At 45.3% G+C, this 25475-nt stretch overlaps 1 protein-coding gene across 1 annotated transcript in view; it reads left to right on the top strand.

The window, feature by feature from the left end:
* The first annotated feature begins 405 nt into the window (after positions 1-405).
* Positions 406-25475, top strand: part of NFE2 (nuclear factor, erythroid 2) — a 160898-nt gene continuing 135828 nt past the window's right edge. Inside the window, exon 1 of the mRNA XM_078688342.1 lies at positions 406-548. The gene's annotated coding sequence lies outside the window, so the exon portion shown is untranslated. The remainder of the gene's footprint in view (positions 549-25475) is intronic.

Genomic DNA, 25475 nt, shown 5'->3' with positions numbered 1-25475 from the left:
CACTCTACAAGTTGTCAACTCTATCATTAACCATAACAGAGCCAGCCTCTTCCAGATCTGTCAAGCTTTCACTGCACCAACCTCATCGTGAAATGTTTTTTGTACAGGTCAGTACACTTCAATTAAAAACTTTCATAACTCCAATGGGGATCGACACCCCCCTTGCCAGAGCTGTCCATGATCTGTGACATGGTGCATACGTGTGTCGTGCGAATACAGCAAATTTCAAGAGCGCTGCGAGCACGTTAAAAAAAAAAAAGGAAAGAACATGTGGTGTGTGGCGATTACCCCACCAGCTAAGCTTCCTTCATCCACTCTGCTTTTACCAGAAGAAGGGGTGGGTCGGTGTACGGGGGGTTGGTGCGGGAAGAAGGAGGGGGCATGCGAGGGAGGAGTACAAAATCTTCAAGATGCGACGGACGGCTCGCCGTTTGTGGCTTCTCCGGACCTCGCCCCATCGTGTTCGATAAGGGGCCTGCTCTGCTGAGACGCAACCAATCCCACGTACGTAACACTGGCCACGAAGAAAGGCGGGACAGGAGCGACAGGTGAGCCCACGGAAGGCCCTCGAGCCTTCAGAGGGGTACAGCTTGAAAAAAAGCATACACGCAGAATACGAGCATTTTCCGAGTAATTACAACAATAGGAAGGGAATGAACAAGTTATAACCTATGTTTTCGAAAAAGAGGTTGGCGCGTTACCAAGCTGCGCATACATATATTTTTTGTTTCCTTGGTGTATTTTCCCTACCTCTTGAGCACCTGCTGGAAAGGGGAGAAACTTCGGGATATTTTCTGGCTGAAGTTTTGCTGCTACTGCTGCTGCCCGGAGCAGGTAAAGTAGGAGGAAATTCTATTAAAAGAGACTTTTGTTCAACTTTCAGAGGCTGAGCTGAAGCAAGGCCGAAGAGGGGGAGGGCGGCGGGGGTAGGCTGGGAGCGAGAGCGAATATAAGTCAGTCGTACCTGGCAGGTGAACTGTACCTTTTTTTTTGCATTGTAAACATTTTTGAAGTTCTGCAACAACTTTCCCAAAAGGTAGATAGTATCTTTGTTGCTCACCTCTAACACTTCAGGTTTTGAAACTAGATTGCGGTCATAAACTTGCTGGCTTTTGTCAAACTCGTTTTTTCGTCATTTACATTTACGTTTCAGCACAATGCACAATATTCCATCTACCATGTCTTTCTTTATCACCTAATAAATACTCGTAATTTGGCACCACAGCAACGAAGGGAATTTAGATTTCTTTCAAACGGAGAAACTGCGGAAGCAAGTGCACCAAGAACGGAAAATTGTTATAAAGTTGAAAATAATTTTATTTAATAAGAAAGCCAACCTCTTCGATAGCCTGTGTCATGGCTAGGGAATCAGCAAGTAGACGAAAATGTGGATTTTTGACCTGCATCTTGCCACGTTGTATGCATTAGTAATCATGTCGTTTTAAAGCGCCACCATCCAGACACTGCAAACTGACTCAGGCGCGTAAATCAACCTTACAAGGTGACCTGCATTTTCCACTTTTGAAAAGTAACGTTGCAGCTATGTACGAGGTGCCCGCACAGGGAACTGTTGCTCGAATTGTAATCCTGTTGTCACTTTGTAACAGGGAATCATGCCTGGTGTCCGCTCCTGTCTGAGACAGATATCCTTCAAGTGTGATGTTAAGAGGCAAGTAGCGAAGGTTCGTCGCCCGTTTTTACGTCCTCAGTCTTTCTACGTTGACAAAGTGGTTGTCATCTGCAAAGTGTGTGTTTGCTGTACGTGTGTCATCACACTGTATGGATTTGGTGGGTTTCATATGTCAATATCACTCGAAATAAAATAGCTCTACCCCTAATTAAAAAACATGGTCGTGAAATAAAATAGAACAAGTAATGGAACACAGCTTACGGTCTGTGAAGCGCACATACTCGTGGTTCTTTGTCAGAATGAGAATTCAAAGTTATATACAGGGACATTATAAGGATTGTGAGGGTCCTGGGCCAAACTTATTTTGGGGGCCCCTGTTAAGAATAGCTTTGGATTTAGGATCCAAATTCAGCTCTTTCATCCCTCTTTGTCCAGGTCACTGACCGTGCACAGGCACACTGTGTTTACATCTAATATTCATGGATATTAATGTGCTTTCAACTATTGTAACTGAGCAGCAGCTCATTAATAGTACTGCTGATAATCTCTGTGACACCCTCTCATTTCTCATATATGACGTCCTATTTTGAGCTAAAATAAACGTTTTTATGGACGTTGCATGAAATATAAACACATTATTCAGCAAATTGCCTGTAATCGACTCTCACACATCATCCACATTAAAATACATTTAAGGGAAATGATATTTAAAACAATCTGTTTAATAAGTATTCACAGTCATCTTGGTAACACTCTCTGCAGAATAGAGCTGGCTCTATCAGGGGCCCCCCTGAAAGGCTGGGGCCTTGTGCCCAATTTGCCATGCCTTAAATCGTCTCTGGTTGTATAGAGGTGCCTCAGAAAGTTTTTGCAAACAAAGGACTTCCTGGGCAAATTTGTCTGTGGGAAGAACTGACGAGGAACGATATTGGGACAAGCGATGGGCACTAGCCAATAACTGAACACTCACCAGAGTCTAGATCTTGGGGAGCACAGCTTCAGGTGCTAATGTCAGTGTTCATAAATAATGGTCCCAAGACCCCTAAAAAGAGTCGAGACTTTCTGGAGAGTCCCGAATGAAATAACATATAGTACTAAAGGGTGGAAGTAACATATCTTAACCACTTTTATCTACATTTTTTAAGGACAATGAAATAAGGTATAAGGAATATTAAAAATCATAGGGCAGTGGAAGCACTGAACTATTTTTAGCATGACTTTTGGATTTCAACAGCACTTAAGTATTTATACATCGGGTTGTTAGTTTAAAATGTCTTCTTGTTTACATATTTCGTCCTGTTTACCCATTCTATTTTGCATCCCATGAAACATTGAGAAAAATAGAAAAATTATTAATAAAAAAATAGAAAACTACATAAATTAGCTTCAATTACATGAACTCTTGAAAGTCTGCATTTATACAATACAACTTTAAATCTAAAAATATGATCTTCCTTATACATGCATACCCTTTCTATGTAGTTATGTATCTATATATTAATTACTTTAATTCTACTGTAGAAGGAAAAACAAATCTTTGACTCTCTCCAATGCACCTCTGTTTGTTTCTCCCTATACCTCCCTAAATATATCCTCTGCCTCCACTCTCGGACTCATCCCAAACCTCTTTCTACTACTATGATCTCCAAAATAATTATTTCTAGGCTCTTCCCTCTAACCCTCCTTTGCTCATCCCAAACCTCATTTTACTGCTATGATCTCCCTAATACATCTCTATGGCCTCTTCCCTCCTTCATCTCTCTTTTTATTCACCCCAAAGCTCATCTTACTACTTTGATTTCCCAGATGACACTTTCTTGACTCTTCCCTCTTCTATCGTTTCCTTATCCTTTTGAATCCAACTAACAGATTTGCACGTCCACCTCTCAAATGAACTCATATTTCCCTATATTCAGTGCTTTTAATGGTCCAGTACTGTCTGATACTGAGTACCAGCACTTTTTTGTTTTGAGAGGGAGAGTACCAGCACTTCTCAAGAGAAATATAATACTTTAAATTGGAGAGTACCAGCATTTCTCAGAAACAAGCAGGTACTCTTGTACAGAGTACCTGCACTTCTATTTTTCCATTTCATGCAATGCCTCCAGGTAGCAAAGTACCTTAGATACTCAGTGATTGGCAGTTACCAGGTTAAGGGCTAGAAAGGAAAAGAATGTTAGGTAATATTGATTAATAAAATGCAGGAAGAGAGAAAAGGCCTGTAGGGCGAATAAGAGTAATAAAAGTAGGAGAAGCTCAAGAGAACGCAGACTATAGCTGGGCACACACTGTGATATATGTGGGGACTCCAATAGTAAGTCTATGATTAGAGTTGTTGATAATATTGAAACTCTCGAAGTAAGACATCCTTTTGGCCATTACAACTCATCAAGTTAGTTTGAAGTATGTTTATAACAGCAGGACGTTAAGCTCTTTCTGGAATGAGGCATAAGAGGAACTTGTTCATAAGGATCGAGGAATTGGGTTTCATTCTTTGGGAGTACCTCTTGAGGGTGACTGATTCACTGTCAATGATTTTTAGAAGGGTTGTGGTTCAAAGCAGAATGAGTCTGTACTTCTGAGTACCCAGGAGCCACTTGGAATAACAAGAATATGAGTCAGATAGTGTGGTTTCCTTCCATGGCATTGTGTATTCTGCAGGAATTCCCCCCAGTGATTCTATATGGGTGGAGGGCAAATAGGGGGAGGGGGTAAAAATGCTGACCAATCCAATGCAGATGTTGGATATGTCAATAAATGTCTCTGAAAAATGCTTTGCGTGGAATGTTGTGGCCCGTTACTTAAAACTGCCTGCTCTAGCAGCAGGATGTTGTTTTATTAACCCCTTGCATGCTGCCGCGATTCTGCGCCTGTGCGGCAGTTTTATTGAGTGGGCGGGTTCATGACGGCCCCCAGCCGTCATCAGCACACGAGCACCGTAGTGCATGATGGCTGGCAGCCACGGCCGGCAGTGGGAGTAAATGCAGGGCGGTGACGTAGGGAGGAGGAGGGGCAGGGTGGGGGGTAGTAATGCATGGATTACAGAGTTTTACAGGTAAGTAAACATTCAAATAAATAAAACGAATTTAGTTACGCGCACTGCATCGCATTTTGGGATGCAGTGTACTCAACAAAATTTGTTTTATTTATTTAAATGTTTACTTACCTGTAAAACTCCGTAATCCATACATTACCACCCCCCACCATGCCCCTCCCCCTCCCCCTCCCCACGTCATCGCCCTGCATTTACTACCACTGCCGGTCGCGGCTGACGGCTGGGGGCCGTCATCAGTATGCAAGGGGTTAAAATCCTAGTGGTTATCTCAATGAGCCACAGGGCTATTAGCCTTTCATGCAGTCTGTCTAGGGGATCAGTAGTTTTAGTGCTATGCTATGTTATTTAAATTTAATATGGCACATGACTCACCCATGGGCATCTCGGCGCTGTAACCGGTTTAACAAGTATCAGCAGAAAGAGGGATAGAGGAATTTTGAATAGGTGGGCTTTCAACAATTTCCTGAATTTTGCAGTAGTTCGCACAAGCGTGAATGCGTAGCGGAAGCTTGTTTAATAATAGGGGGCAAGGTAAGAGAAAGCTTTTTCCCTGCATCAAGTTAAACGAATGCGGTGGACACACAATAGGTATTTATCACATGATCATAAGCTTCTGCTGGATATGTTTGGCTTAATTTTTGTTGAAGATATCTGGGTCCTTTGCCTCTTAGAGCATTGTAAGTGAGAAAGCAGATCGTGAAAATGCACCTTTTTTTCCACTGTCAGCCAGTGCAGCTCCTTTTAACAACGGGGCAGAAGAGGTGCTAGGAGGAAGTTTAAGAACAAGCCTGGCTGCCGTGTTTGGACTACTTGTAATTTGTCTGCCAGCGTCTCATTGGCTGCCACCAAAAGATAATTGTAGATTATCAAGGAGGACTAGCTAAGTTGTGTAAAGAGACTCAATGGGTACGTATGTTGGCAAACCATTTGGTTTGGTCATGAAACCCTCACCCACCAACCTAGTTGGTGGCATGCTTCATCATCGGGCCCTTGCAAAAACAACAAGTGATGGACTGAATGTGGATCAATGTCACACACTCCCCCAGTCAAAAGATCTGGGCCCAAATCCATCGTTTTTTTGCACTCCACACCACCCTGGGTTAGACAATGGCGATATGCAAATCAGCTCTGACCCTGTTGCCCCATGGGAACAGTCCAGTCCGAACTACAAAAGCCATGTCCTTCCCAGAACGGAATCAAGCATCCGAGGACCGGACCGGTTTCGAGGTAACACCTCTCTTCAGCCCGGCTAGCTTGACTCCAAGTGGTGTGGAGTGCCTGGGACCCACGTCTGGGCATCCCCAGCGCACTTAGGGCGGCAATTGCAAAAACAACAAGTGATGGACTGAATGTGGATCAATGTCACACACTCCCCCAGTCAAAAGATCTGGGCCCAAATCCATCGTTTTTTTGCACTCCACACCACCCTGGGTTAGACAATGGCGATATGCAAATCAGCTCTGACCCTGTTGCCCCATGGGAACAGTCCAGTCCGAACTACAAAAGCCATGTCCTTCCCAGAACGGAATCAAGCATCCGAGGACCGGACCGGTTTCGAGGTAACACCTCTCTTCAGCCCGGCTAGCTTGACTCCAAGTGGTGTGGAGTGCCTGGGACCCACGTCTGGGCATCCCCAGCGCACTTAGGGCGGCAATTGCAAAAACAACAAGTGATGGACTGAATGTGGATCAATGTCACACACTCCCCCAGTCAAAAGATCTGGGCCCAAATCCATCGTTTTTTTGCACTCCACACCACCCTGGGTTAGACAATGGCGATATGCAAATCAGCTCTGACCCTGTTGCCCCATGGGAACAGTCCAGTCCGAACTACAAAAGCCATGTCCTTCCCAGAACGGAATCAAGCATCCGAGGACCGGACCGGTTTCGAGGTAACACCTCTCTTCAGCCCGGCTAGCTTGACTCCAAGTGGTGTGGAGTGCCTGGGACCCACGTCTGGGCATCCCCAGCGCACTTAGGGCGGCAATTGCAAAAACAACAAGTGATGGACTGAATGTGGATCAATGTCACACACTCCCCCAGTCAAAAGATCTGGGCCCAAATCCATCGTTTTTTTGCACTCCACACCACCCTGGGTTAGACAATGGCGATATGCAAATCAGCTCTGACCCTGTTGCCCCATGGGAACAGTCCAGTCCGAACTACAAAAGCCATGTCCTTCCCAGAACGGAATCAAGCATCCGAGGACCGGACCGGTTTCGAGGTAACACCTCTCTTCAGCCCGGCTAGCTTGACTCCAAGTGGTGTGGAGTGCCTGGGACCCACGTCTGGGCATCCCCAGCGCACTTAGGGCGGCAATTGCAAAAACAACAAGTGATGGACTGAATGTGGATCAATGTCACACACTCCCCCAGTCAAAAGATCTGGGCCCAAATCCATCGTTTTTTTGCACTCCACACCACCCTGGGTTAGACAATGGCGATATGCAAATCAGCTCTGACCCTGTTGCCCCATGGGAACAGTCCAGTCCGAACTACAAAAGCCATGTCCTTCCCAGAACGGAATCAAGCATCCGAGGACCGGACCGGTTTCGAGGTAACACCTCTCTTCAGCCCGGCTAGCTTGACTCCAAGTGGTGTGGAGTGCCTGGGACCCACGTCTGGGCATCCCCAGCGCACTTAGGGCGGCAATTGCAAAAACAACAAGTGATGGACTGAATGTGGATCAATGTCACACACTCCCCCAGTCAAAAGATCTGGGCCCAAATCCATCGTTTTTTTTGCACTCCACACCACCCTGGGTTAGACAATGGCGATATGCAAATCAGCTCTGACCCTGTTGCCCCATGGGAACAGTCCAGTCCGAACTACAAAAGCCATGTCCTTCCCAGAACGGAATCAAGCATCCGAGGACCGGACCGGTTTCGAGGTAACACCTCTCTTCAGCCCGGCTAGCTTGACTCCAAGTGGTGTGGAGTGCCTGGGACCCACGTCTGGGCATCCCCAGCGCACTTAGGGCGGCAATTGCAAAAACAACAAGTGATGGACTGAATGTGGATCAATGTCACACACTCCCCCAGTCAAAAGATCTGGGCCCAAATCCATCGTTTTTTTGCACTCCACACCACCCTGGGTTAGACAATGGCGATATGCAAATCAGCTCTGACCCTGTTGCCCCATGGGAACAGTCCAGTCCGAACTACAAAAGCCATGTCCTTCCCAGAACGGAATCAAGCATCCGAGGACCGGACCGGTTTCGAGGTAACACCTCTCTTCATCCCGGCTAGCTTGACTCCAAGTGGTGTGGAGTGCCTGGGACCCACGTCTGGGCATCCCCAGCGCACTTAGGGCGGCAATTGCAAAAACAACAAGTGATGGACTGAATGTGGATCAATGTCACACACTCCCCCAGTCAAAAGATCTGGGCCCAAATCCATCGTTTTTTTTCACTCCACACCACCCTGGGTTAGACAATGGCGATATGCAAATCAGCTCTGACCCTGTTGCCCCATGGGAACAGTCCAGTCCGAACTACAAAAGCCATGTCCTTCCCAGAACGGAATCAAGCATCCGAGGACCGGACCGGTTTCGAGGTAACACCTCTCTTCAGCCCGGCTAGCTTGACTCCAAGTGGTGTGGAGTGCCTGGGACCCACGTCTGGGCATCCCCAGCGCACTTAGGGCGGCAATTGCAAAAACAACAAGTGATGGACTGAATGTGGATCAATGTCACACACTCCCCCAGTCAAAAGATCTGGGCCCAAATCCATCGTTTTTTTGCACTCCACACCACCCTGGGTTAGACAATGGCGATATGCAAATCAGCTCTGACCCTGTTGCCCCATGGGAACAGTCCAGTCCGAACTACAAAAGCCATGTCCTTCCCAGAACGGAATCAAGCATCCGAGGACCGGACCGGTTTCGAGGTAACACCTCTCTTCAGCCCGGCTAGCTTGACTCCAAGTGGTGTGGAGTGCCTGGGACCCACGTCTGGGCATCCCCAGCGCACTTAGGGCGGCAATTGCAAAAACAACAAGTGATGGACTGAATGTGGATCAATGTCACACACTCCCCCAGTCAAAAGATCTGGGCCCAAATCCATCGTTTTTTTGCACTCCACACCACCCTGGGTTAGACAATGGCGATATGCAAATCAGCTCTGACCCTGTTGCCCCATGGGAACAGTCCAGTCCGAACTACAAAAGGCATGTCCTTCCCAGAACGGAATCAAGCATCCGAGGACCGGACCGGTTTCGAGGTAACACCTCTCTTCAGCCCGGCTAGCTTGACTCCAAGTGGTGTGGAGTGCCTGGGACCCACGTCTGGGCATCCCCAGCGCACTTAGGGCGGCAATTGCAAAAACAACAAGTGATGGACTGAATGTGGATCAATGTCACACACTCCCCCAGTCAAAAGATCTGGGCCCAAATCCATCGTTTTTTTGCACTCCACACCACCCTGGGTTAGACAATGGCGATATGCAAATCAGCTCTGACCCTGTTGCCCCATGGGAACAGTCCAGTCCGAACTACAAAAGCCATGTCCTTCCCAGAACGGAATCAAGCATCCGAGGACCGGACCGGTTTCGAGGTAACACCTCTCTTCAGCCCGGCTAGCTTGACTCCAAGTGGTGTGGAGTGCCTGGGACCCACGTCTGGGCATCCCCAGCGCACTTAGGGCGGCAATTGCAAAAACAACAAGTGATGGACTGAATGTGGATCAATGTCACACACTCCCCCAGTCAAAAGATCTGGGCCCAAATCCATCGTTTTTTTGCACTCCACACCACCCTGGGTTAGACAATGGCGATATGCAAATCAGCTCTGACCCTGTTGCCCCATGGGAACAGTCCAGTCCGAACTACAAAAGCCATGTCCTTCCCAGAACGGAATCAAGCATCCGAGGACCGGACCGGTTTCGAGGTAACACCTCTCTTCAGCCCGGCTAGCTTGACTCCAAGTGGTGTGGAGTGCCTGGGACCCACGTCTGGGCATCCCCAGCGCACTTAGGGCGGCAATTGCAAAAACAATATTAAGTGATTTGTGATGTAATTAAAAGTGTCGCACTCGCTAAGGTGCGTTACGTGTTGGAGGGGGGTTCCCTCTGCTTTAACTTGCTGTTTGCTGTTAAAGCTTCCTTGGGTCACCTGGCAGGGAGAACAGACCGGAATTGCCGATCTGCGTGCTCCTTGGACCTGTTGTCCTGCTGCGGTGTCCCGGCGAGTGCGACACTTTTAATTACATTACAAATCACTTAAAATATTTATTTACACCTTCACATACTCATTGGTCCTGAGGAAAGCCAGTTGTAAATAAAAGGGCTGGCTGAAACATGTAGACCACACAGGACGAAGGAGGTCATCATTCACTCCAACGCGTCCGTTTGCCTTTTTAGTTGCTAATAGGGGCCCAGTAATTAAAGTTTATCCATACACCCTCGGGTACTGGTCCCCACTGTATAGCTTTTAAAACATCACTTTCACACTCACCAACACTGCACATTCAGCAAGTATACCAGCTCCTCAGTAATCTGGAGTCGAAGCACACCCGGGACACATTCGGTGTCACTGAGGTGGGCCCGATGATGAAGCATGCCACCAACTAGGTTGGTGGGTGAGGGCTTCATGACCAAACCAAATGGTTTGCCAACATACGTACCCATTGAGTCTCTTTACACAATTTACCTAGTCCTCCTTGATAATCTACATATAACCTAGGGGATCCGGACTAGCTTATCTAGTCCTCTCTCTCTATTTTGATTTGATGTTACCAAAAGATAATTGCAATAGTCTATTCTGCTTACTACTAGGGCATGTACTAACGTTCTTCTGGCAGATGTAGGGAGGTACGGAAATATTCTGTGCAGAAGGCACATGTAGCATAATCCGGTGGTGGCCAGAATGTGATCTTTCATCGTGAGAGCTTGGTAATGCAGTTTTTGATGTCGCGCTTTCCACGTCTGTGGTTCTTTCCTTATACGTGCAACAGACTGTCCACAAATGCCTTGATTCTAATGAAGTCTGTTCTATTGCTTCTGTTCGTGTTCCTGGGATTTTTGGGCCATTGTCAGTCTAGCGTTTCTCTGTCATCATGCACCGAATCACAGTTTCACCCTGTTGAGGTGCTTCCTATTTCCTTATCAAACAATGCCTCTAACTTTCACAGTCTCTTGCCTCTGGGTTCTCCTTGAGATTCTCTAGCTACTTGTCTCCTTGGTCTAAAATCCTTAAACTTTGACACACTTGTTCTCCTAAGAGATACCGTTCATTTGCTTTGTAGCTGTCTTTGTGAATAACTGATTTTAAAAAAACTACTGTTTGTAGTCGTTATGAATCTTGCCTGGCGTCTGCCAGGGCTCAGTGCTTTGTCTTTCATGCATCCTGATGAACAAAAGTCCTGTCTCCTCCCACCCATATCTCACATTTGCTCCTCTTTCTGGGACACTGTGCTCTGCCACCAGGAACCATGCAAAACAACATCTCAGGCCCTCAGTTATCCCTGTACAGCTCTCAAATTTGAAGACAAAAAATGATTTTTGCTTCCACCCACAAACATTTTCAGGGGGGATATTCCCAGTAGAAATAAAGAGATACAAGTTTCGAGAACTATTCTTTTGGGCTCCGAAATTGTAGGGGTGGAAATGGTGTGAACAAGGGTAAACCAGAAGACATTTCGAGGCATCAACACTTGAAAGGCAAGCCCTTATTATAGAAACTATTAGGGTGAGCCCTAATCATCTTAATGGGATACTGCATGGGAGCGTGTGTGGTTATGGCGTTGATATATTTTGCATGGTAAGGTAACATAATGGGACAAAGGTACGATGTGGAGATATTTTCATGAGTTGATGTATTCTGGTGGAGGTGGAACTCGGATACTTTAGATGTGATTGTGGTGATGTTATGAAGGGATAGAATTTCATGCAACGTGAAGTGGTATGTTGGATGCAATGGTAAAGTGATATGCATAGTCAAAAGGTGGCATGTGATCCGTGGTGCTTTCATTGATTGGTAACACAGCAAAGCTTGGTGGGTGAAGGATAGTATGCTTCTGTCCAGTGTTGCATAATATTATTTTCTTTCTGGTATGATTTGGGTTGGTGTGAAGGAGACTAAGGGACATGCAGCCTGATTCATCAAGCCGAAATCGGCTCGCAAAGGGCCAGATTCTGAGAATCTGGCCCTTTGCGAGCGCTATTTTTGCATTTGGGATTCATCATCCCAAATGCAAAAATCGGTAAAAGCGATTTTGCTATTTTGCGAGGAATTACATTTAAGGAATCTCTATTTGAGATTCCTTAAATGCAATTCATCATCCATTTAAAAAATTGCGAATTCGCAATTTCGGCCCGCTATTTACCGCGAGGTCAAACCTCGTGGTAAATAGCGAAAACTTAGAAAAATGCTTTTAAAAGCATTTTTCTAAGTTGCATGTTGCACACACACATGTCCTTTGGACATGTGTGTGCGCAACACCTGTTTCAATTTGCATTTAAGGGGTGCTACAGGGTGTCCTTTGGACACCCCTGGCACCCTTTAAATCGCTATCTTATTTGCGATTAGCTAATTGCTAATCGCAAATAAGGAATACTCCCCATTCCTTCCTATGGGCCTTTTAGCCCATAGGAATGAATGGGGAGTTATTCCTTATTTGCGATTAGCAATTTGCTACTCGCAAATAAGGAACATGTAGGAATCGCAATATTTATTGCAATTCCTACATGAATCCCGTTTTGCAAGTCCTTAATAGCGATTCGTTATGAATCGCTATTAGGGGCTCGCAAAACGGGAGAATGATGAATCAGGCTGATGGTTTTCAGAAGACAATGTGGTTTGTCAGACAGTATGGCCTTCTGCTTGGTCTGTTGTTCTGTGAAGTAGTAAGGTTACAAGTCACGGTGAAATTGGTGGCCTGCGGTGTGTGTGGGAAAAAGTGCTACTTAGTATATTGCATCATGCTATATCTAGTCACTGAAAAATTGTTACAGTCATGCAGCGTGAATAGACATTGTATTGGTTTGGATGAGGTGGAGTTACAGTGTGCTGTCCTTCCAAACTAATCTATGTGAATGTGAAGAATAAAGTGGGTTGTTTTGTGTGGTGGTTCATATTGTGGGTTCGGGTTGTGAGACCCACCACCTAACCCATGACAACTGTGGTAGAACTAAAGCATACTTGGTTCTGCCAGGCCTTTTGAGAGAGGTAGGAGGGTTGTGCGAAAGCATGGTGGATCAGCTAGATTATCTAACCTATGTGGTAGGATGCCTGGCACTGTGATCATGGTTTGGATATATTATGGCTTGGTTTAAGGTTCCAATTCCTGAGTGACTGCGGATTCCAAATTGAAGAGAACCTCCTATTTGTGATCTATCTGTATTTTTATACCTAAGCCCAGTTACAAGTTCTGGCACCTTTACCAAGTTGATAAAATAAGTGTCATTGAGTTTAGAAGTAATGCAACTGTTATCCATGTGCCAAGCGACAATTCAGCTTGTACTGTGCTCCATTTCTTTCTAGATATAACAAAGACAGCACTTAATGGACATTTTGAGACTGCTATTGATGTAGGAACACAAGTATTTCGACAACAAATCTGCAAATAGCAGCAGTTACAGATTATTAAGCGAATTTGTAGTTTTAAGGCAACATATAGAGAAGGTTCTGAATTTGATGGGTGATGAATATTCAACATAGATATGACCCTACAGAAAGTGACTTTTCATCTATACATATTTACAGTGCAGGACTTAGCGAAGAAGTGGGGTGAGGGTCTAGTGAAATTGCATAGCTTCTTTTCATATGAGGTAATCTTTAATAACAGTATTGAAGAGGGTGAGCAGGAAGATAGGGCATATTTCAGCACGAAAGGAGTTACAGTGTAGGGGACCCAGTACAAAAGAAAGACCAACATATTGATGTTGCACATGCCTGTGCTAGTATTATCAGGAGATTATGGTCAGCTGGGTATAGGTTAAAGCTTGAGATGTATTTTCTCATGATTGAAGTTAAGCTGTTTGGAGAGGACACTTTATTGGCTTAAAAAACAGGATCAATAACTTGTTAAGAGCTCTCTTCTTCGCTGTCAATCAGCCATTTTCTTTTCGTAGTCTGAAGTAAAAGTGTATTTGGTTGGTGTAACAGGAGAACATTTTATTTATAACATGTTTTGTAGCTTTCCAATAAGGCCAAATCGCCCGGATGCAAGTCCTTGCATTTAGGCAGGTTGTACCCTCGGGGAGAAAATTACATAAGGCTTTAGTAATCAGTTTCTTGCTGGTCAATGCCAGTCTCAACACCACACCACAAGGTGGCTGATTCGTGTTTTAAGATAAGGGAAAGAAGTGATTTCACACACTGTATCTGCAGGTGTGCTATGCCAAATTCACCTGTACCGTTGTCTTGAACACGACAGGTCCCAAGTGGAAAATACCAATGCCACAACTGAAAGGCACCTCTCAAAATGAGGGTTTTTGCTACTTGAACCCAAAGAGAGATTCTTGCAGTACCTCCCACCTCATCACAGTCCCCGAACCTCTGCAGTTCAATTCCTCGCAGCCAAAGCTATGGTCCAGACCTGCGGCAGCCATGTCCTCAGCGCCTCTCCCCAGGAAAATCACCTTTGTTTCCTCACAAGCTACTGCAGACGTCACCTCTGCATGTTGATCGTTTTCTGGCCAGATCCTCCCTTTGGCGTCTTCTAAGGTTCCACATATCCTCAGGAGATGTGCTCCGCTCCTGTTGTAGTTCTTTGTGCTTCCTGCCCCATTCTCCTGCCACATCTTCCTTAAGATAGCACGCTCCGTCTTTTAGTAATACTCTCAATTGCTCGTCCACCAGGTCTGTGCCGCCATGAGACTTGGATCCGCATATTTGAACAGGTTCGGCCACAGTCTTGTTAACCACTAGTACCCTGAACTGACAACTTACAGTGCCCCTGGGGTCCTGGTGGTCATACACCAGGTGGATGATGGTGGTCATGCAACGTACTCATGCGCACCTTCACTATGAGATTGCAAAGGATCCTAATCGCAAATTTTAGGATCTTGTTCAACAATACAAAAGAGTATAGCAGACAATCCACATAAATACTTTAGCAGTAGTTGTCTGCTAAGGACTTAAGAGGATATCAGCGTCTTCACTGTGTTGGAGGAAATGTATCCACAAATTTTCCTAAAACTAGCTACTCGTTATGAATGTTTCCATAATCACAGAAGTGTTCAACTGTGTACATGAGAGTCTGGGTATTTTATCTTAAGTTATATGAATGATAAGCAATGCAGGTACCGTAGTGGCTGGAAAATAGCGTACTTTCATTTTGAATGCATTCATGAAAAGCGATTTGATAGCCATCCATGACAGATGTCTGTTGGGCAGTTTGAGATCTTTGTCTATCAATGATAAGTAAAGTCAGGGAATGAGAGAAGCATCTGGGTATCATCTGCATAGAGATGGTAAGAAAAAGCTGAAGGAAGCAATGATTTTCTCAAGAGATGAGGTGAAGAGAGAGAAGAGGAGATGTCCCAGGACCGACACTTGTGCAATACCTACTGGTAGTACAGGCAAGTGGATGGAGAGTGACACCAACAGATTGAGAAAGAACAATCACAGATGTAGGAGGAAAACTAGTTTAAAGTAAGAGTGTGATGCGAAAATTGGCTAGAGCAGGCATTAAAGCGTAGTGATTGACTGTATCAAAGGCAGCCACGATGCCTTTGTCAGATCTCCTCATTTGTAGCTCATTTATTTATTTAAAAGTTTTATATGGAACTCCTACACTGATGCCAGTTGTAGGGTGCTTTACCTTGCACAAAGGATGAAAAGGATTAAAACATTTGAGTCTAGGTTTAATAAGTAGGATGTTAGATCATAAACAATTAAACATTCTTATTTTCAGAATTAGATGGAAAATGTGGCTTTTTACCTGTCTTCTGAAAGAGAACCAAGAAGGTGTGGTCCAAAGTCCAAGAGGAGGAGACTTCCAAGCTGGCACTCCAGTAAACGGCTGATTTTGAGCTTGTACAAAAGGGGGTGGTAATGGACGGAGCATCTGAACCAATCAAACACTCACACCCAGTCAAAAGATCTGGGTTTAATCCATCACCGTTCTTTAGCACCACTGGAGTCAAGCTATCCAGGCTGAATGAAGGCTAATAGCCAGAAACCGGTCCTTGGATGCTTGATTCCGGTCTGGGAAAGACGTGGCTTGGTAGTTCGGACTGGACTGTTCCCATGAGGCACAGGGTCAGAGCTGATTTGCATATAGCCAGTGTCTAACCCAGGGTGGTATGGAGTGCAAACAAACGAAGGATTTAGGCCCAGATCCTTGTACTGGGGTGAATGTATGACATTGTTCTACATTCTGTCCATCAACTGTGTTTCTTGCAATTTTCACCCCGAGTGGGCTGGGTATGCCCAGACGTGAGTCCCAGGCTCTCCACACCACTGGAGTCAAGCTATCCAGGCTGAATGAAGGCTGATAGCTAGAAACCGGTCCTTGGATGCTTGATTCCGGTCTGGGAAAGACATGGCTTGGTAGTTCGGACTGGACTGTTCCCATGAGGCACAGGGTCAGAGCTGATTTGCATATAGCCAGTGTCTAACCCAGTGTGATGTGGAGTCCAAAAAAACGATGGATTTAGGCCCAGATCCTTGTACTGGGGTGAATGTATGACATTGTTCTACATTCTGTCCATCAACTGTGTTTTTTGCGATTTTGAGCTTTAGCAGTTTTGCATACTTTCAAGCACAAGTTTCTGCTTCTTTTTGTCTATGGGAACTTAGATATATAGGGAAAGTGTGTTAAAATGCATAGCTTGATACACCTTGCAGTGTATTTTCAGTTTGATACATGCCTCAATAGAAAGCACATGCAAGCTGCTTATGATGTGTGCGACGTGACACCTATTTCTTGTTGACGATATCCATGTCTAGTAGAGTGTAAATTGCCTTGAATTGAATCACCAAACGTTGAGTTGGCCACCGGATAAGCAATTCAAAATATGCATCATTTTGACTCTGACTGGTGTGGACACTGTTAAATGGCGCACATCTTTGAACGGTAGTCTGGATATTTGGAGAGAACCATTAACAGAGAGTCAATGTTTTTCTGAATGTGTTAGAAAAACACACCATTCATCACACTGGTATTCACTCTATGATATGAGAGCCTCATTTGCCCTTTCTTGACACAAGCCTTAACCAACAAAATTCAAACCCAAAGCCTGATCTGTAGGTGACATCAAATGATCGAAATTCAATACTATTCCCTACCAGCTATAATCCCTACCACTGATGGATAACCTTTCTAAGGGTTAATTATTACATGTGAAACTGATTGTCTGTGATCTAAACATTTTCCAAATTATCCAAGAGTTAACGAGGAAATTAATTACTCAAGATAACAGTGAGGCGTGTTTATTAAAGGATGAAGGAACGTGAGAAACTTCAACTTATATTTCCAATTACACCCCAGAGAATTTGCATAAGAAAGATTTTGTTGAAATAGTGCCATTTGGTTCAACACGCGTTCAAGGAATATCCTTGGTTGAATATTTGAAGCAGACATCAGGCCACCAAATCTCTCATGAACTACATTACACACCAAAAGGTGTCATTGTTTCTAGTCCATACAATATAATACTGTGATCACATTGTCTAAATTCCAACATCCATTAACTGATCATGAACATGTCCCTGTGGGAAATTATAGCAAGGTTCTTAAATTGTGGTCCGTGGACCCCTGAGGGTGAGATGCGCCTATTCATGGTGTCCGTGATCCCATTATGACATCAGACTATTATTTTCTGTCAGCAAATATAAGCATTTTGATCTAAATAACTGTGGCTCCGCCTACCACGGTAATATTTGAATTAACTAAGAGTAATTCTTACTTGAATTCTACTGTATTGTCTTCCCAGTGTGTTTGATACACGTATTAAATAAATCAATAAAACTATGTTAAAAAAGTAAGCATAATCATTTAAAAAACTTTTTAGTGAGACTACTGATTACAAGTTCAACACAGAGTATGTGTGAATGTGGACAGTCACAGTTCACATTCAAACACGCTCCAATCTTAAATAGAAATCAGCTTCCGATTAAAAAACACTTTTGAATTGTTTATGGTTTTCTACAAAATCATAGGTATCTGCACATTTAGAGAGCCAGTGTTCCCACCCTCTATAATCTATACATGTATATGCAGGTAGACTGCACAAAGGTTTCTTCCAAGCTGCATGTTTTCCACACCAGTTTCACAGGCTCCACCTGACCGTAAGAATGGTTGCCTAAGCTTTAGTCAGCTCTCTTTTAGACCTTACCGACACCTTTTTGGCTAGGGTATCTCGATATCTGTAACATTTGGGGCGTGATTTTCCCTAACCAATGAATCACACTTTCTAAGAATGTATCTGTTTTAATAATTATTCTTTATCAGTTGCATATTTTAATACATTGAAACCCATCAGTATTTCAAATATGGGATCACTGTAACCCTTGATTAGGAGAAATACAGCCTCAAAACAAAACATATCCTTAATATAAATTATAGCATTTCGCAGAAAAAATGTAATATGTAATAGATAACACAAATTAGGTCTGTACAACCCCTACCCAAAATAACCTCCATTATTTATTCGATTAACTCATAAATGGTGGTGCGCTTCCCACATCGTTATATCTCCAAACCAATTGTTAGCCAGCTGGATTTTTTCCATTCAGGATAAGGAGTTGTATGATGATGCATGTGTGTCCTGGAAGGTTTTTAAGGTCTCCGAGATCAGTCTCGCGTGCCTACCCATCACTTGAAGATGGCATTCAGGTACTCCTACTGCTGCAGGTTTAAAGGTGCCATGGGACCCAATCTGGCACTATCAATCCTCTCTCTCTATGGGAGCAGTCCTCCCTCCATTGAGTGTAGAACACCAATCAACTGCACAGCGCCTGTCGCAAGCCAGCCCCGGGGCACTGTAAAAGGTTCATTAGAAAGGGGTTAGGCACAGTAGAGTGATGCAAGTGTCAGGGTTCCAGCTGTAGTGACTAGGTGCTCACCAGCGAGAAGATATGTTGGGGTGCTTAGTTGTGAATTAATCTTTCTTCATCCTTCGGTGCCTGCATTCAAGTACCTACTAGGATAGGATAGTTTACCACAAGCAGATAAACACAGGTGAAGTGCCATGACCATCGTCTACACTCTCTAAACACTAAACAACTCTCTTGGTAATAAAAGGGGATTTCACCCTGCTCTCCCTCAGTGGTAGAGTGTCTAGGGTTATGGTGAGCACTATAACAAAGTCAATGAGCCTCATTTCGATACCTTCATGTCTTACGATTTACGGGACGCGTTGCCCTACCCTAGCTCTCAGCTGCTGGTAGGGATTGTATGTGAAACTCACAAAGCCCTGCGTTTTGTTCTCGTTTCAGCAGTTTCAATCTGTCAGCAAGTAATATATTGGTGGTATTGCTGGGGTGCAGTTTTCTGAAGATGATGCGGTGCTCCCATTGGAAGGGATTACACAAAATTCTCTCTGCCAGCAGAAATACACTGTTTTATATACTGCATCACAGTATTATGCCAAACATAATTCCTGTGCCAGTTAATAAATACCCTGTTACAATTTCTCTTGACAGTAACATCATAATTGGGACTGTCTTGTGGCAGGAGTTTCGACTGTATATCTGTTGGGTGTTAAAGATGCAGTTAATGTTAGGATGTTAAAAATACCTGGCTGCCACGTGTCCTGCTAAAATATGATAGTTCAGAGTTCTGCTCAGTATAGCAGTCAGTCGATTGAGGTAGTGCAGGATCGAATATGCAATGTAACTGTTAGTTGTGCCTGCCTCTTGCTGCCTGAGAGGGCAGCTGCCTGTTACTTATCACCTTAAAGTTTCTGATCATTGCGTGTACTTAAGCATGGAGTCACAGACACGCTTATCAATCAATCAAACAATCAGAGTACTTGTAAAGCGTGCTACTTACCTGTGATGGTCACAAGGCGCTGAGGGGAGGGGGTGGCGCTACTGCTCGAAGAGCCAGGTCTTGAGGAGTCTTCTGAAGGCGAGTAGGTCTTGGGTCTGCCGTAGGTGGGTAGGGAGGGTGTTCCAGGTCTTGGCGGCAAGGTAGGAGAAGGATCTGCCGCCGGATATTGTTCGTTGGATGCGGGGGACAGCGACGAGGGCGAGGCTGGCGGAGCGGAGCTGGCGGGTCAGGGTGTACAAGCTGAGTCTGCTGTTCAGGTAGGCTAGTCCGGCGTTGTGGAGTGCTTTGTGTGCGTGGGTGAGGAGCTTGAAAGTGATAATAATGATAATAATAATAAGCCATTTGTAAAGCGCCTGGCTACACAAGAACAGGGTGATCCTCTTGTCAACAGGGAGCCAGTGTAGGTCTCTCAGGTGGGGGGTGATGTGGCTGCGGCGGGGGACGTTGACGATCAGTCGGGCGGAGGCATTTTGGATACGTTGTAGTCGTCGTAGGTGTTTGGCTGGGATTCCTGCATAGAGTGCGTTGCCGTAGTCCAGTCTGCTGCTGATGAGGGCCTGTGTCACCGTTCTTCTTGTTTCGGTCGGGATCCAATTGTAGATCCTGCGGAGCATTCGGAGGGTGTTGTAGCAGGAGGAGACGGCTTGACCTGTTTAGACATGGAGAGGGAGGAGTCGAGGATGAATCCTAGGTTGCGTGCATGGTCGGTGGATGTCGGTGCTGTTCCTAGTGTGGTCGGCTACCAGGAGTCGTCCCAGGCTGAGGGGTTGGGTCCGAGGATGAGTACCTCCGTATTGTCAGAGTTCAGCTTTAGACGGGTGTTCCTCATCCAGTCGGCGACGGCCTTCATTCCCTAGTGGAGGTTGGTTTTAGCGGTGTGCGGGTCCTTCGTGAGGGAGAGGATGAGCTGGGTGTCGTGGACGTAGGAGATGATGTTGAGTTCGTGTTGGCGGTCCACTTGTGCGAGGGGGGCCATGTAGACGTTAACCAACGTTGGGCTGAGGGATGAGCCCTGGGGCGGATGTATGACATTACAACGCATGCTTTTACCACGCATGCCTTTACAACGCGGTTTATACAACGCATGCCTTTACAACGCATAGTGCTTTGGGGCGCTGGGTAGTAAATTGTTTAATTTACTATTCCAACTCCAGTCCCCGTGGATAGTAGGGAAGGTGTTGGATAGTAAATTAAACCTATTCCCTGTCCTAGAGCGCCCCCCAGCGCAATGTGTTGTAATGGTTTGCGTTGTAAAAGTTGCGTCGCAAAGGCACTGCGTGGTAAAAGTTGCGTTGTAAAGGATGTTTCCCGCCCTGGGGCATGCCGCAGATGATGTCGGTGGCCTCGGATCGGAAGGGCGGGAGGCGGACGCTCTGGGTTCTGCCGGAGAGGAAAGACGTGGTCCAGTCAAGGGCCTTCTCTTAGATTCCAGCTTCTAGGAGGCGTGTCTTTAGAGTGCGATGGCAGACCGTGTCGAAGGTGGCTGACAGGTCCAGGAGGATGAGGGCTGATGTTTCGCCGTTGTTTAGTTGGCGCCTGATGTCGTCTGTGGCGGCGATGAGGGCTGTCTCGGTGCTGTGGTTTCGTCTGAACTCGGACTGGGATGGGTCCAAGATGTTGTTTTCTTCCAGGTGGCGGGCCAGTTGCATGTTGACGATTTTTTCGATGACCTTCGCCGGGAACGGGAGCAGGGAGATGGGAATTCTTGAGGTCCTTCAGGTCCGCCTTGGGCTTGGGCTTCTTGAGGAGGGCGTTGATTTCGGTGTGTTTCCAGCTTTCCGGGAATGTCGCTGTTTCGAAGGAGATGTTGATGAACTTCCGAAGTTGGGGTGCAATGGCAGCGTCTGCTTTGTTAAATACGTGGTGTGGGCACAGGTCTGACGGAGATCCCGAGTGGATGGAGTTCATGACCTTGCGTGTCTCGTCGTCATTGACGTTGAACCAGGAGCTCAGGAGGTTGGTGCTAGTGGTATTCACAGGGGAGGTGGGGTCTGGCGTGGTCGGGGCGATCATGGTGTTGAACCTGTCATGGATGTCAGCAATCTTGCGGTGGAAGAAGATGGCTAGTGAGTTGCACAGTTCTTGTGAGGGCAGTATGTCATTGGCGTTGGCGCTGGGGTTGGAGAGTTCCTTTACGATGCTGAAGAGCTCTTTGCTGTCGTGTGCGCTGTTATCCAGGTGGTCTTTAAAGGAGGATCTCTTGGCTAATCTGATGCGGTGGTGATGTCTGCGGGTGGCGTCCTTGTGGGCTGCGTGTTTGTCTGGAGTGCGCTCGTCAAGCCATATCTTCTCCAGTTTCTGGCAGGCGCGTTTGTAGGTCTGCAGCTCTTCGGTGAACCAGGTGGCTCTCTTGCTGGCGTGGTTGTTGAAGGGTTTCTTGAGTGGGGCGAGGGTGCTGGTGTAGTTGTCGATCCACTGTCTGAGGTTGCGGGCTGCGGTGTCTGGGTTGGTGGGGTCGGTGGGCGGATTTTGGGCGAGGGTGGTGATCAGCTGGTCTTCGGTGACTTTGCTCCAGCAGCAGCGAGGCAGCTGTTGGGTGCGGTCGTGGGTGGTTGGTTTGTTGAAGGTGAAATGGATGCAGTGGTGGTCGGTCCAGTGGAGTTCGGTGGTGTGGTCGAAGGCGACGGGGGTGCCTGTGGAGAAGATGGGGTCCAGCGTGTGGCCAGTGTGTGGCCAGCGGCGTGTGCGGTGATGAGTTGTCTGAGGCCGAGGTTGACGAGGTTGTTGATCAGGGTGGCGGAGTTGGCGTTGTTGTACTCGAGGTGGAAATTCAGGTCCCTGAGGAGGATGTAGTCCGTGGAGGCGACTGTGTGGGTGCTGGCGAGGTCGGCGAAGGAGTCGCTGAATTGAGCTCAGGGTCCGGGTGGTCTGTAGATGAGTGTTCCTCCAAGCGTGGTGTTGGGGTCGGTGCTGAGGGTGTCGTCTGCGTGGGTGGTGACCTTGAGGGTGGATTTGTGGACGATGGATATTCCTCCTCTGATTCCGTTGGCGCGATCCCTGGGGGTGATCTTGTAGCCGTCCGGGATGGCTATGGCGATGTCGGGCACGGAGGAGTCGCTTATAATGCTTCTAGGCACATATTACCAGTATTTACATTGTTAGCCCGAGATCAATAATCGAAATAACGCGCTGCGTGGCCAGCATGGTTCTTCAAAAACCTTATGGTATAGAACCTCTTCCAAACAATCTAATTTTAGTCAAAAGACTTGTCCGGTGGTGGAGGAGAATGGGTTTACTTACAGTATTCTGTGAATGTGAAACTTGATGCCAGTTAAGGGGACTGCACAGTTTAACCACTACAATGAACTTATTTCGTTAGATTTCCTGCAGTTATGACATGCGTTTTTGTTGTTGATATTCATAGTCCTTGATGGAAAAGAGAATCCCACCTTGTCCATAGGCTATGCTCAGTAGATCATTGGTGGAATTTTACAAAACATGAGAGCCAGTTCATCAATAAGGATACTTAATTGTAGTTAATGGATTTTGTTTACATGTTCATATTGTGCACCCAATGACGTTTGCCAGACTTGAGTGATCCTTTGTTGTGATCAGCTCTTACCAGTAGATGAAATATATGATATAGAATATGGGTACTCACAAACTTTCTCTCAGGGGCCAAATTTACAGTGTGGTTTGTGTCCGAGGGCCGCACCGGTGGGGTCAGTGGGAGAGGTGGCGGGGCTAGAGCAACAAAAAAACTGTGACCATGAGGTTGAACACAGGTCCCTTCAGCGGATGCCTTCGTCCACTGAGCTACCAGACCCGAGAGATATATATATATATATATATATATCTATATATTGTGACCAAGATCCGTTCGCGGAGCGAAACGCGTCAGGGAGAGCACTTGCTCTGTTATTCTGCAATAAATCTTCTGCACTGCTACACTCTATGGTGTTTTGGCGTCTCTTACTTGATTGAGGAGTGAGAGGAGCTGACGAGGAGAAGGAGGTCCGTGCCCGGCTTTGACCGCAGTCATCGGCGGTCGGGATTTCTTTGATATATATATATATATATATATATATATATATATATATATATATATATATATATATATATATATATATATATATGTATATATATATATATATATATATCCAAGAAAGAAGTGACTCAAACAGATATATTCACCAAAGAACAAAAATATATTTCCACTACAACGTTTCAGCTTCCGCCTTCCTCAGGTAGTTTCAAGATGGTAAGCTCAGTGGCTGCACAGATGACACAGCTGAATTTTCAAAAAGCATCCTGAGTGAAGATTCCATTTGGAATGTGGAATCAATGCAGTCCTGAGAGTTCTTGAGATATGCAGTAATCAGGATGTATTATCAGTAATGTTCAGTTCATCTGGATGCAATGATTTTAAACGGTACATCCAGAAGTTTTCCCTGGAGTCCAGTAGTTCTTCCTTTGAGACATGTTCCACGGGGAAAATCTTCAAATCTGATAGTGAATGATCCACAAGGTTAAAATGATTGGCTACAGGCTGGTCAATTTTCTTATTAATTATTGCTGATTTGTGGTTCCTGAATCGTGCGTGGAGGTCATTCATTGTTTGGCCTACATATTGTTTTTTACAGCTTTGCCATTGGCACTGAATCACATAAATAATGCATGTTGAGCGACATGTAAGATGCTACCTTCTGGTAACATAACTAGTAACTGATGATGTTTGTAAAAGGTATTCACACGTGATGCACCTTTTAGAGTCACAGCAATGAACCCCTGCATTTGTTACAGCTTGCTTGAGTTCAGCTCTCACAATAAGAGATCGTAAATTTGGAGCTCTGCGGTAAGCAATGACTGGCGGTTTTGGAAAAACCTTTTGCAACTTTTCACAAGTGGACAGTAAGGGAAATGTTTTTTGCATTATATTTCTGTAGTTGGGAGCTGATGGATGATAGTCAACTACAAATGGAGTTCTGTCACTTTTGTTTCTGGCATTGGTATTCCAAATAAGTGCTTCTCTGGGTACCTGCAAAGACTTGTCAATTTGTTGCTGTATGATATGCAGAGGATAGCCTCGCCTTCTAAATAATGTAGCAAGCTCCTGTAGATGGTCTTTACAGGTTTCCTCATTGCTGCAGATGCGTCTTATTCTGAGTGCTTGGCTGTAGATGATGCTCAGTTTAGTGTGATGAGGGTGACATGAAGTCCAGTTTAGATACAAATGAGCATCTGAAGGCTTGTGGTACAGATCAGTTGTAATTTTGTGTTCATGAATGGTGACTAGCACATCCAGAAAAGGGAGATGATGCTTCTGTTTGGTATTGCTGCTGGTAAATTTGATGGTAGGATGGATATTGTTGATATTAGCTGTAAATTGTTCCAATGTTCTACTTCCTGCATTCCATATTATAAATGTGTCATCAATGTATCGTAGCCATACCAGTGGTTTGATGCTAGAAGTAGCAAGTATACTGTTCTCTAGTTTGCCCATGAAGATATTTGCATAGGATGGAGCCATCCGAGTACCCATGGAAGTACCTTGTATCTGCAGATAGTGTTTACCATTGAATGTAAAATTGTTGGATTTAAGGATAACTCTAGCAAAGTTGGTAAGCACATTTGTTGATGGTTTTTTCACAGTTATTTTACTAAGAGCTTCAGATAATGCCATAAGCCCATCCTCATGTGGTACATTGGTGTATAATGATGTAACATCAAATGTAGCCAGAAGAGTATCATCATCAAATGTGCAGGTTTGGTTTAATTTTTCAATAATCTGAAGGAAGTGACTGGTATCTTTAACAAATGATGGAAGTTCCTGTACAATGGGCTGGAGGTGCAGGTCAACAAATAAAGATAGTCTCTCAGTGGCGGTGTCATTGCCAGAGATGATTGGACGGCCAGG

The sequence above is a fragment of the Lissotriton helveticus genome, chromosome 1_1, assembly GCF_964261635.1.
Source record: "Lissotriton helveticus chromosome 1_1, aLisHel1.1, whole genome shotgun sequence".
NCBI lineage: Eukaryota > Metazoa > Chordata > Amphibia > Caudata > Salamandridae > Lissotriton > Lissotriton helveticus.
The sequence above is the reverse complement of the archived record's forward strand: the minus strand, read 5'-3'. Positions and strand labels throughout refer to the sequence as shown.